General features: G+C 43.4%; 11 non-coding genes across 11 annotated transcripts; all 11 read right to left on the reverse strand.

The window, feature by feature from the left end:
• Positions 1 to 950: 950 nt before the first annotated feature.
• On the reverse strand, positions 951 to 1,032 carry TRNAS-CGA (transfer RNA serine (anticodon CGA)). Its single transcript has one exon. It is a non-coding gene; the product is annotated as a tRNA-Ser (tRNA).
• A 1,793-nt stretch (positions 1,033 to 2,825) lies between these two features.
• Positions 2,826 to 2,907, reverse strand: TRNAS-CGA (transfer RNA serine (anticodon CGA)). The gene has a single exon. It is a non-coding gene; the product is annotated as a tRNA-Ser (tRNA).
• Positions 2,908 to 3,450: 543 nt separating this feature from the next.
• On the reverse strand, positions 3,451 to 3,532 carry TRNAS-UGA (transfer RNA serine (anticodon UGA)). The gene has a single exon. It is a non-coding gene; the product is annotated as a tRNA-Ser (tRNA).
• Positions 3,533 to 4,698: 1,166 nt separating this feature from the next.
• TRNAS-CGA (transfer RNA serine (anticodon CGA)) lies at positions 4,699 to 4,780 on the reverse strand. Its single transcript has one exon. It is a non-coding gene; the product is annotated as a tRNA-Ser (tRNA).
• Positions 4,781 to 5,318: 538 nt separating this feature from the next.
• TRNAS-UGA (transfer RNA serine (anticodon UGA)) lies at positions 5,319 to 5,400 on the reverse strand. The gene has a single exon. It is a non-coding gene; the product is annotated as a tRNA-Ser (tRNA).
• A 543-nt stretch (positions 5,401 to 5,943) lies between these two features.
• Positions 5,944 to 6,025, reverse strand: TRNAS-CGA (transfer RNA serine (anticodon CGA)). Its single transcript has one exon. It is a non-coding gene; the product is annotated as a tRNA-Ser (tRNA).
• Positions 6,026 to 6,568: 543 nt separating this feature from the next.
• TRNAS-CGA (transfer RNA serine (anticodon CGA)) lies at positions 6,569 to 6,650 on the reverse strand. The gene has a single exon. It is a non-coding gene; the product is annotated as a tRNA-Ser (tRNA).
• Positions 6,651 to 7,193: 543 nt separating this feature from the next.
• Positions 7,194 to 7,276, reverse strand: TRNAP-CGG (transfer RNA proline (anticodon CGG)). The gene has a single exon. It is a non-coding gene; the product is annotated as a tRNA-Pro (tRNA).
• A 3,043-nt stretch (positions 7,277 to 10,319) lies between these two features.
• TRNAS-CGA (transfer RNA serine (anticodon CGA)) lies at positions 10,320 to 10,401 on the reverse strand. The gene has a single exon. It is a non-coding gene; the product is annotated as a tRNA-Ser (tRNA).
• Positions 10,402 to 10,943: 542 nt separating this feature from the next.
• TRNAS-CGA (transfer RNA serine (anticodon CGA)) lies at positions 10,944 to 11,025 on the reverse strand. Its single transcript has one exon. It is a non-coding gene; the product is annotated as a tRNA-Ser (tRNA).
• Positions 11,026 to 11,569: 544 nt separating this feature from the next.
• Positions 11,570 to 11,651, reverse strand: TRNAS-UGA (transfer RNA serine (anticodon UGA)). Its single transcript has one exon. It is a non-coding gene; the product is annotated as a tRNA-Ser (tRNA).
• Between the last annotated feature and the right edge of the window lie 517 nt (positions 11,652 to 12,168).

Consider the following 12,168-nt stretch of genomic DNA (forward strand, 5'->3'; position numbering starts at 1 on the left):
ACTATGAAAGAGTCCAAAAGCCTAAACAAGACATGCATCATAAAAAAAACGTACTCTTTTCATGACTTGTCTAGATCAGGCAGGACAGGTCCAGACTACAAACCCTTCCGAGCCACCAGCTCTCTAAAACACTTCCTGGGTGTGGAAATTGTCTCAATGTTTACATCTAGTTTGAGTTTTTTCCATTTAACTCTGTGACTTGGGGCCAGATGTAGGTAGGCATTTACCGGTCGGTAACGGCCGAATTCGGCCGTTACCGACCGGTAAATGCAATTTGAGATGTAGGGCCCTGTATTTTACAGAATCGGTAAATTTACCGATCGGTAAATTTACCGATTCTGTAAAATACCGAATCGGTATTTTTTCCGATTCGGTAAAATTGATATGTAGGTGGGACTCTTCTGAGTCCCACAAGCATTACAGAATCGGTATTTTACCATCAAATATTATTTGATGGTAAAATACCGATTCTGGTGTGCATGCACATGTGTGCATGCACACCTGTGCCATATGACAGGCAGACCTGCCCATAGGGCAGGTCTGCCTGCCACATGGCCCCCGAAGCTTTTTTGGGGGTGCTAGAGGGTGTCAAAGTGACACCCCCTGCACCCTTGTCAGAATCGGTATTTACCGATTCGGTAAATACCGACCGGTAATGCCCCATTCATTCCTATGGGCTTCAAAGCCCATAGGAATGAATGGGGCATTACCGGTCGGTATTTACCGAATCGGTAAATACCGAATTTTACCGATTCGGTAAAAGGGAACATCTGGATTCCCTACATACCAACCACTAACATTTACCGAATCTTAATTACCGAATCGGTAAAATTCGGTAATTAAGATTCGGTAAATGTTACTTACCTACATCTGGCCCCTGATGAGGATTGCGAACAAGAAGTGAACATTTCCTTAACTAAACCAAATGGTGTTCATGCAAAATCACACTACGCTGCAAGCAGGATTCGAACCTGCGCAGGGAAACCCCATTGGATTTCGAGTCCAAAGCCTTAACCACTCGGCCATCGCAGCTGCATGAGTATGATGTCACTGTTGTCGTATACGAGCCATACTCTGCTCATGTCAGGCCGAGACCAAAAAATAAAGTAACAGAAGGACGGGGCACGTACCAGCAGTGCCCTGTTGTCCTCACTTATTTTGCATGCTTTCATACAATTAATAAAAATAGCAACATGCATCACTCAAAGTGAGTGAAAGGGCACAGATGAGTGGTAATCAATCATTGCGCATTTCTACCCTCTTTTCCCTATATTACGGCGGTGGTAACGGGCCCTTAAGTGTACTAAGAAAGAGTCCAAAAGCCTAAACAAGACACGCTTCATAAAAAAATAATTACTCTTTTCATGACTTGTCTAGATCAGGCAGGACAGGTCCAGACTACGAACCCTTCCGAGCCACCTGCTCTCTAAAACACTTCCTGGGTGTGGAAATTGTCTCAATGTTTACATCTAGTTTGAGTTTTTGCCATTTAACTCTGTGACTTGATGAGGATTGCGTAACGAGAAGTGAACATTTCCTTAACTAAACCAAATGGTGTTCATGCAAAATCTCATGACGCTTCAAGCAGGATTCGAACCTACTCGGGGAAACTCCATTGGATTTCAAGTCCAACGCCTTAACCACTCGGCCATCGCAGCTGCGTGAGTATGATGTCACAGTTGTCGTATACGAACCATGCACAACTCACGTCAGGCCGAGACATAAAAAATAAAGTAACAGAAGGACGGGACACGTACCAGCAGTGCCCTGTTGTCCTCACTTATTTTGCATGCTTTGATACAATTAATAAAAATAGCAATACGCATCACTCAAAGTGAGTGACAGGGCACCGATGAGCGGTAATCAATCACTGCACATTTCTATCCTCGTTTCCCTATATTACGGCGGTGGCAACGGGCCCTTAAGTGTACTCAGAAAGAGTCCAAAAGCTTAAACAAGACACGCTTTATAAAAAAAGTACTCTTTTCATGACTTGTCTAGATCAGGCAGGACAGGTCCAGACTACGAACCCTTCCGAGCCACCTGCTCTCTAAAACACTTCCTGAGTGTGGAAATTGTCTCAATGTTTACATCTAGTATGAGTTTTTGCAGTTTAACTCTGTGACTTGATGAGGATTGCGTAATGAGAAGTGAACATTTACTTAACTAAACAAATTGTGTTCATGCAAAATCTCATGCCGCTGCAAGCAGGATTCAAACCTACGCGGAGAAACCCCATTGGATTTCAAGTCCAACGCCTTAACCACTCGGCCATCGCAGCTGAGTGAGTATGATGTCACTGTTGTCGTATACGAGCCATGCGCTACTCATGTCAGGTCGAGACCTAAAAAATAAAGTAACGGAAGGACGGGGCACATACCAGCAGTGCCCTGTTGTCCTCACTTATTTCGCATACTTTCATACAATTAATAAAAATAGCAATATGCATCACTCAAAATGAGTGACAGGGCACAGATGAGCGGTAATCAATCACTGCACATTTCTACCCTCGTTTCTATATATTACGGCAGTGGCAACGGGCCCTTAAGTGTACTCAGAAAGAGTCCAAAAGCCTAAACAAGACACGCTTCATTAAAAAAAATTACTCATTTCGTAACTTGTCTAGATCAGGCAGGATAGGTCCAGACTACAAACCATTCCGAGCCACCTGCTCTCTAAAACACTTCCTAGGTGTGGAAATTGTTTTAATGTTTACATCTAGTTTGAGTTTTTGCCATTTAACTCTGTGACTTGATGAGGATTGCGTAACGAGAAGTGAACATTTCCTTAACTAAACCAAATGGTGTTCATGCAAAATCATACTACGCTGCAAGCAGGATTCGAACCTGAGCAGGTAAACCCCATTGGATTTCGAGTCCAACGCCTTAACCACTCGGCCATCGCAGCTGCATGAGTATGATGTCACTGTTGTCGTATAGAGCCATACTCTGCTCATGTCAGGCCGAGACCAAAAAATAAAGTAACAGAAGGACGGGGCACGTACCAGCAGTGCCCTGTTGTCCTCACTTATTTTGCATGCTTTCATACAATTAATAAAAATAGCAACATGCATCACTCAAAGTGAGTGAAAGGGCACAGATGAGTGGTAATCAATCATTGCGCATGTCTACCCTCTTTTCCCTATATTACAGCGGTGGTAACGGGCCCTTAAGTGTACTAAGAAAGAGTCCAAAAGCCTAAACAAGACACGCTTCATAAAAAAATAATTACTCTTTTCATGACTTGTCTAGATCATGCAGGACAGGTCCAGACTACGAACTCTTCCGAGGCACCTGCTCTCTAAAACACTTCCTGGGTGTGGAAATTGTCTTAATGTTTACATCTAGTTTGAGTTTTTGCCGTTTAACTCTGTGACTTGATGAGGATTGCGTAACAAGAAGTAAACATTTACTCAACTAAACCAAATGGTGTTCATGCAAAATCTCATGACGCTGCAAGCAGGATTCAAACCTACCCGGGGAAACCCCATTGGATTTCAAGTCCAACGCCTTAACCACTCGGCCATCGCAGCTGCGTGAGTATGATGTCACAGTTGTCGTATACGAGCCATGCACTACTCACGTCAGGCCGAGACATAAAAAATAAAGTAACAGAAGGACGGGGCATGTACCAGCAGTGCCCTGTTGTCCTCACTTATTTTGCATGCTTTCAGACAATTAATAAAAATAGCAATACGCATCACTCAAAGTGAGTGACAGGGCACCGATGAGCGGTAATCAATCACTGCACATTTCTATCCTCGTTTCCCTATATTACGTCGGTGGCAACGGGCCCTTAAGTGTACTCAGAAAGAGTCCAAAAGCTTAAATAAGACACGCTTCATAAAAAAAGTACTCTTTTCATGACTTGTCTAGATCAGGCAGGACAGGTCCAGACTACAAACCCTTCCGAGGCACCTGCTCTCTAAAACACTTCCTGGGTGTGGAAATTGTCTCAATGTTTACATCTAGTTTGAGTTTTTGCAGTTTAACTCTGTGACTTGATGAGGATTGCGTAATGAGAAGTGAACATTTACTTAACTAAACCAAATGGTGTTCATGCAAAATCTCATGCCGCTGCAAGCTGGATTCAAACCTACGCAGGGAAACCCCATTGGATTTCAAGTCCAACACCTTAACCACTCGGCCATCGCAGCTGCGTGTGGATGATGTCACTGTTGTCGTATACGAGCCATGCGCTACTCATGTCAGGTCGAGACCTAAAAAATAAAGTAACGGAAGGACGGGGCACATACCAGCAGTGCCCTGTTGTCCTCACTTATTTTGCATGCTTTCATACAATTAATAAAAATAGCAACATGCATGACTCAAAGTGAGTGAAAGGGCACAGATGAGTGGTAATCAATCACTGCATGTTTCTACCCACTTTTCCCTATATTACGGCGGTGGTAACAGGCCCTTAAGTGTACTAAGAAAGAGTCCAAAAGCCTAAACAAGACATGCATCATAAAAAAAAGTACTCTTTTCATGACTTGTCTAGATCAGGCAGGACAGGTCCAGACTACAAACCCTTCTGAGCCACCAGCTCTCTAAAACACTTCCTGGGTGTGGAAATTGTCTCAATGTTTACATCTAGTTTGAGTTTTTTCCATTTAACTCTGTAACTTGATGAGGATTGCGAACAAGAAGTGAACATTTCCTTAACTAAACCAAATGGTGTTCATGCAAAATCACACTACGCTGCAAGCAGGATTCGAACCTGCGCAGGGAAACCCCATTGGATTTCGAGTTCAACGCCTTAACCACTCGGCCATCGCAGCTGCATGAGTATGATGTCACAGTTGTCGTATACTAGCCATGCACTACTCACGTCAGGCCGAGACATAAAAAATAAAGTAACAGAAGGACGGGGCACGTACCAGCAGTGCCCTGTTGTCCTCACTTATTTTGCATGCTTTCATACAATTAATAAAAATAGCAATACGCATCACTCAAAGTGAGTGACAGGGCACCGATGAGCGGTAATCAATCACTGCACATTTCTATCCTCGTTTCCCTATATTACGGCGGTGGCAACGGGCCCTTAAGTGTACTCAGAAAGAGTCCAAAAGCTTAAACAAGACACGCTTCATAAAAAAAAGTACTCTTTTCATGACTTGTCTAGATCAGGTAGGACAGGTCCAGACAACGAACCCTTCCGAGCCACCTGCTCTCTAAAACACTTCCTGGGTGTGGAAATTGTCTCAATGTTTACATCTAGTTTGAGTTTTTGCAGTTTAAATCTGTGACTTGATGAGGATTGCGTAATGAGAAGTGAACATTAACTTAACCAAATAGTGTTCATGCAAAATCTCATGCCGCTGCAAGCAGGTTTCGAACCTACGTGGGGAAACCCCATTGGATTTCAAGTCCAACGCCTTAACCACTCGGCCATCGCAGCTGCGTGAGTATGATGTCACTGTTGTCGTATACGAGCCCTGCGCTACTCATGTCAGGTCGAGACCTAAAAAATAAAGTAACGGAAGGACGGGGCACATACCAGCAGTGCCCTGTTGTCCTCACTTATTTCGCATACTTTCATACAATTAATAAAAATAGCAATACGCATCACTCAAAGTGAGTGACAGGGCACCGATGAGTGGTAATCAATCACTGCACATTTCTATCCTCGTTTCCCTATATTACGGCGGTGGCAACAGGCCCTTAAGTGTACTCAGAAAGAGTCCAAAAGCTTAAAGAAGACACGCTTCATAAAAAAAAGCACTCTTTTCATGACTTGTCTAGATCAGGCAGGATAGGTCCAGACTACAAACCCTTCCGAGCCACCTGCTCTCTAAAACACTTCCTAGGTGTGGAAATTGTTTCAATGTTTACATCTAGTTTGAGTTTTTGCCATTTAACTCTGTGACTTGATGAGGATTGCGTAACGAGAAGTGATCATTTCCTCAACTAAACCAAATGGTGTTCATGCAAAATCACACTACGCTGCAAGCAGAATTCGAACCTGCGCAGGGAAACCCCATTGGATTTCGAGTCCAACACCTTAACCACTCGGCCATCGCAGCTATTTGAGTATGATGTCACTGTTGTCGTATACGAGCCATGCTCTGCTCATGTCAGGCGGAGACCAAAAAAATAAAGTAACGGAAGGACGGGGCACGTACCAGCAGTGCCCTGTTGTCCTTCATTATTTTGCATGCTTTCATACAATTAATAAAAATAGCAACATGCATCACTCAAAGTGAGTGAAAGGGCACAGATGAGTGGTAATCAATCACTGCATGTTTCTACCCACTTTTCCCTATATTACGGCGGTGGTAACAGGCCCTTAAGTGTACTAAGAAAGAGTCCAAAAGCCTAAACAAGACATGCATCATAAAAAAAAGTACTCTTTTCATGACTTGTCTAGATCAGGCAGGACAGGTCCAGACTACAAACCCTTCTGAGCCACCAGCTCTCTAAAACACTTCCTGGGTGTGGAAATTGTCTCAATGTTTACTTCTAGTTTGAGTTTTTGCCATTTAACTCTGTGACTTGATGAGGATTGCGTAACGAGAAGTGATCATTTCCTTAACTAAACCAAATGGTGTTCATGCAAAATCACACTACGCTGCAAGCAGGATTCGAAACTGCGCAGGGAAACCCCATTGGATTTCGAGTCCAACGCCTTAACCACTCGGCCATCGCAGCTATATGAGTATGATGTCACTGTTGTCGTATACGAGCCATGCTCTGCTCATGTCAGGCGGAGACCAAAAAAATAAAGTAACTGAAGGACGGGGCACGTAGCAGCAGTGCCCTGTTGTCCTTCATTATTTTGCATGCTTTCATACAATTAATAAAAATAGCAACATGCATCACTCAAAGTGAGTGAAAGGGCACAGATGAGTGGTAATCAATCACTGCATGTTTCTACCCACTTTTCCCTATATTACGGCGGTGGTAACAGGCCCTTAAGTGTACTAAGAAAGAGTCCAAAAGCCTAAACAAGACATGCATCATAAAAAAAAAGTACTCTTTTCATGACTTGTCTAGATCAGGAAGGACAGGTCCAGACTACAAACCCTTCTGAGCCACCAGCTCTCTAAAACACTTCCTGGGTGTGGAAATTGTCTCAATGTTTACTTCTAATTTGAGTTTTTGCCATTTAACTCTGTAACTTGATGAGGATTGTGAACAAGAAGTGAACATTTCCTTAACTAAACCAAATGGTGTTCATGCAAAATCACACTACGCTGCAAGCAGGATTCGAACCTGCACAGGGAAACCCCATTGGATTTCCGAGTCCAACGCCTTAACCACTCGGCCATCGCAGCTGCATGAGTATGATGTCACTGTTGTCGTATACGAGCCATACTCTGCTCATGTCAGGCCGAGACCAAAAAATAAAGTAACAGAAGGACGGGGCACGTACCAGCAGTGCCCTGTTGTCCTCACTTATTTTGCATGCTTTCATACAATTAATAAAAATAGCAACATGCATCACTCAAAGTGAGTGAAAAGGCACAGATGAGTGGTAATCAATCATTGCGCATTTCTACCCTCTTTTCCCTATATTACGGCGGTGGTAACGGGCCCTTAAGTGTACTAAGAAAGAGTCCAAAAGCCTAAACAAGACACGCTTCATAAAAAAATAATTACTCTTTTCATGACTTGTCTAGATCATGCTGGACAGGTCCAGACTACGAACCCTTCCGAGGCACCTGCTCTCTAAAACACTTCCTGGGTGTGGAAATTGTCTCAATGTTTACATCTAGTTTGAGTTTTTGCCGTTTAACTCTGTGACTTGATGAGGATTGCGTAACAAGAAGTAAACATTTAGTTAACTAAACCAAATGGTGTTCATGCAAAATCTCATGACGCTGCAAGCAGAATTCGAACTTACGCAGGGAAACCCCATTGGATTTCAAGTCCAACGCCTTAACCACTCGGCCATCGCAGCTGCGTGAGTATGATGTCACAGTTGTCGTATACGAGCCATGCACTACTCATGTCAGGCCGAGACATAAAAAATAAAGTAACAGAAGGACGGGGCACGTACCAGCAGTGCCCTGTTGTCCTCACTTATTTTGCATGCTTTCATACAATTAATAAAAATAGCAATACGCATCACTCAAAGTGAGTGACAGGGCACCGATGAGCGGTAATCAATCACTGCACATTTCTATCCTCGTTTCCCTATATTACGGCGGTGGCAACGGGCCCTTAAGTGTACTCAGAAAGAGTCCAAAAGCTTAAACAAGACACGCTTCATAAAAAAAAGTACTCTTTTCATGACTTGTCTAGATCAGGTAGGACAGGTCCAGACTACGAACCCTTCCGAGGCACCTGCTCTCTAAAACACTTCCTAGGTGTGGAAATTGTCTCAATGTTTACATCTAGTATGAGTTTTTGCAGTTTAACTATGTGACTTGATGAGGATTGCGTAATGAGAAGTGAACATTTACTTAACTTAACCAAATGGTGTTCATGCAAAATCTCATGCCGCTGCAAGCAGGATTCGAACCTACGTGGGGAAACCCCATTGGATTTCAAGTCCAACGCCTTAATCACTCAGCCATCGCAGCTGCGTGAGTATAATGTCACTGTTGTCGTATACGAGCCATGCGCTACTCATGTCAGGTCGAGACCTAAAAAATAAAGTAACGGAAGGACGGGGCACATACCAGCAGTGCCCTGTTGTCCTCACTTATTTCGCATACTTTCATACAATTAATAAAAATAGCAATATGCATCACTCAAAATGAGTGACAGGGCACAGATGAGCGTTAATCAATCACTGCACATTTCTACCCTCGTTTCCATATATTACGGCGGTGGCAACGGGCCCTTAAGTGTACTCAGAAAGAGTCCAAAAGCTTAAACAAGACACGCTTCATAAAAAAAAGGACTCTTTTCATGACATGTCTAGATCAGGCAGGACAGGTCCAGACTACGAACCCTTCCGAGCCACCTGCTCTCTAAAACACTTCCTGGGTGTGGAAATTGTCTCAATGTTTACATCTAGTTTGAGTTTTTGCCATTTAACTCTGTGACTTGATGAGGATTGCGTAACGAGAAGTGAACATTTCCCTAACTAAACCAAATGGTGTTCATGCAAAATCTCATGACGCTTCAAGCAGGATTCGAACCTACGCGGGGAAACTCCATTGGATTTCAAGTCCAACGCCTTAACCACTCGGCCATCGCAGCTGCGTGAGTATAATGTCACTGTTGTCGTATACGAGCCATACTCTGCTCATGTCAGGCCGAGACCAAAAAATAAAGTAACAGAAGGACGGGGCACGTACCAGCAGTGCCCTGTTGTCCTCACTTATTTGGCATGCTTTCATGCAATTAATAAAAATAGCAATACGCATCACTCAAAGTGAGTGACAGGGCACCGATGAGCGGTAATCAATCACTGCACATTTCTATCCTCGTTTCTCTATATTACGGCGGTGGCAACGGGCCCTTAAGTGTACTCAGAAAGAGTCCAAAAGCTTAAACAAGACACGCTTCATAAAAAAAAGTACTCTTTTCATGACTTGTCTAGATCAGGCAGGACAGGTCCAGACTACGAACCCTTCCGAGCCACCTGCTCTCTAAAACACTTCCTGGGTGTGGAAATTGTCTCGATGTTTACATCTAGTTTGAGTTTTTGCCATTTAACTCTGTGACTTGATGAGGATTGCGTAACGAGAAGTGAACATTTCCTTAACTAAACCAAATGGTGTTCATGCAAAATCTCATGATGCTACAAGCAGGATTCGAACCTACACGGGGAAACCCTATTGGATTTCAAGTCCAACGCCTTAACCACTCGGCCATCGCAGCTGCGTGAGTATGATGTCACTGTTGTCGTATACGAGCCATGCGCTACTCATGTCAGGTCGAGACCTAAAAAATAAAGTAACGGAAGGACGGGGCACATACCAGCAGTGCCCTGTTGTCCTCACTTATTTCGCATACTTTCATACAATTAATAAAAATAGCAATATGCATCACTCAAAATGAGTGACAGGGCACAGATGAGAGGTAATCAACCACTGCACATTTCTACCCTCGTTTCCATATATTACGGCGGTGGCAACGGGCCCTTAAGTGTACTCAGAAAGAGTCCAAAAGCCTAAACAAGACACGCTTCATAAAAAAAATTACTCATTTCGTAACTTGTCTAGATCAGGCAGGATAGGTCCAGACTACAAACCCTTCCGAGCCACCTGCTCTCTAAAACACTTCCTAGGTGTGGAAATTGTTTCAATGTTTACATCTAGTTTGAGTTTTTGCCATTTAACTCTGTGACTTGATGAGGATTGCGTAACGAGAAGTGAACATTTCCTTAACTAAACCAAACGGTGTTCATGTAAAATCACACTACGCTGCAAGCAGGATTCGAACCTGCGCAGGGAATCCCCATTGGATTTCGAGTCCAACGCCTTAACCACTCGGCCATCGCAGCTGCATGAGTATGATGTCACTGTTGTCGTATACGAGCCATGCTCTGCTCATGTCAGGCGGAGACCAAAAAAATAAAGTAACGGAAGGACGGGGCACGTACCAGCAGTGCCCTGTTGTCCTCACTTATTTTGCATGCTTTCATACAATTAATAAAAATAGCAACATGCATCACTCAAAGTGAGTGAAAGGGCACAGATGAGTGGTAATCAATCACTGCATGTTTCTACCCACTTTTCCCTATATTACGGCGGTGGTAACAGGCCCTTAAGTGTACTAAGAAAGAGTCCAAAAGCCTAAACAAGACATGCATCATAAAAAAAAGTACTCTTTTCATGACTTGTCTAGATCAGGCAGGACAGGTCCAGACTACAAACCCTTCTGAGCCACCAGCTCTCTAAAACACTTCCTGGGTGTGGAAATTGTCTCAATGTTTACATCTAGTTTGAGTTTTTTCCATTTAACTCTGTAACTTGATGAGGATTGCGAACAAGAAGTGAACATTTCCTTAACTAAACCAAATGGTGTTCATGCAAAATCACACTACCCTGCAAGCAGGATTCGAACCTGCGCAGGGAAACCCCATTGGATTTCGAGTCCAACGCCTTAACCACTCGGCCATCGCAGCTGCATGAGTATGATGTCACTGTTGTCGTATACGAGCCATACTCTGCTCATGTCAGGCCGAGACCAAAAAATAAAGTAACAGAAGGACGGGGCACGTACCAGCAGTGCCCTGTTGTCCTCACTTATTTTGCATGCTTTCATACAATTAATAAAAATAGCAACATGCATCACTCAAAGTGAGTGAAAAGGCACGGATGAGTGGTAATCAATCATTGCGCATTTCTACCCTCTTTTCCCTATATTACGGCGGTGGTAACGGGCCCTTAAGTGTACTAAGAAAGAGTCCAAAAGCCTAAACAAGACAAGCTTCATAAAAAAATAATTACTCTTTTCATGACTTGTCTAGATCATGCAGGACAGGTCCAGACTACGAACCCTTCCGAGGCACCTGCTCTCTAAAACACTTCCTGGGTGTGGAAATTGTCTCAATGTTTACATCTAGTTTGAGTTTTTGCCGTTTAACTCTGTGACTTGATGAGGATTGCCTAACAAGAAGTAAACATTTACTTAACTAAACCAAATGGTGTTCATGCAAAATCTCATGACGCTGCAAGCAGGATTCGAACCTACGCGGGGAAACCCCATTGGATTTCAAGTCCAACGCCTTAACCACTCGGCCATCGCAGCTGCGTGAGTATGATGTCACAGTTGTCGTATACTAGCCATGCACTACTCACGTCAGGCCGAGACATAAAAAATAAAGTAACAGAAGGACGGGGCACGTACCAGCAGTGCCCTGTTGTCCTCACTTTTTTTGCATGCTTTCATACAATTAATAAAAATAGCAATACGCATCACTCAAAGTGAGTGACAGGGCACCGATGAGCGGTAATCAATCACTGCACATTTCTATCCTCGTTTCCCTATATTACGGCGGTGGCAACGGGCCCTTAAGTGTACTCAGAAAGAGTCCAAAAGCTTAAACAAGACACGCTTCATAAAAAAAAGTACTCTTTTCATGACTTGTCTAGATCAGGTAGGACAGGTCCAGACTACGAACTCTTCCGAGCCACCTGCTCTCTAAAACACTTCCTGGGTGTGGAAATTGTTTCAATGTTTACATCTAGTTTGAGTTTTTGCAGTTTAACTCTGTGACTTGATGAGGATTGCGTAATGAGAAGTGAACATTAACTTAACTTAACCA

Source organism: Lissotriton vulgaris, chromosome 11 (genome assembly GCF_964263255.1).
Source record: "Lissotriton vulgaris chromosome 11, aLisVul1.2, whole genome shotgun sequence".
In the NCBI taxonomy this organism is placed as follows: Eukaryota; Metazoa; Chordata; class Amphibia; order Caudata; family Salamandridae; genus Lissotriton; species Lissotriton vulgaris.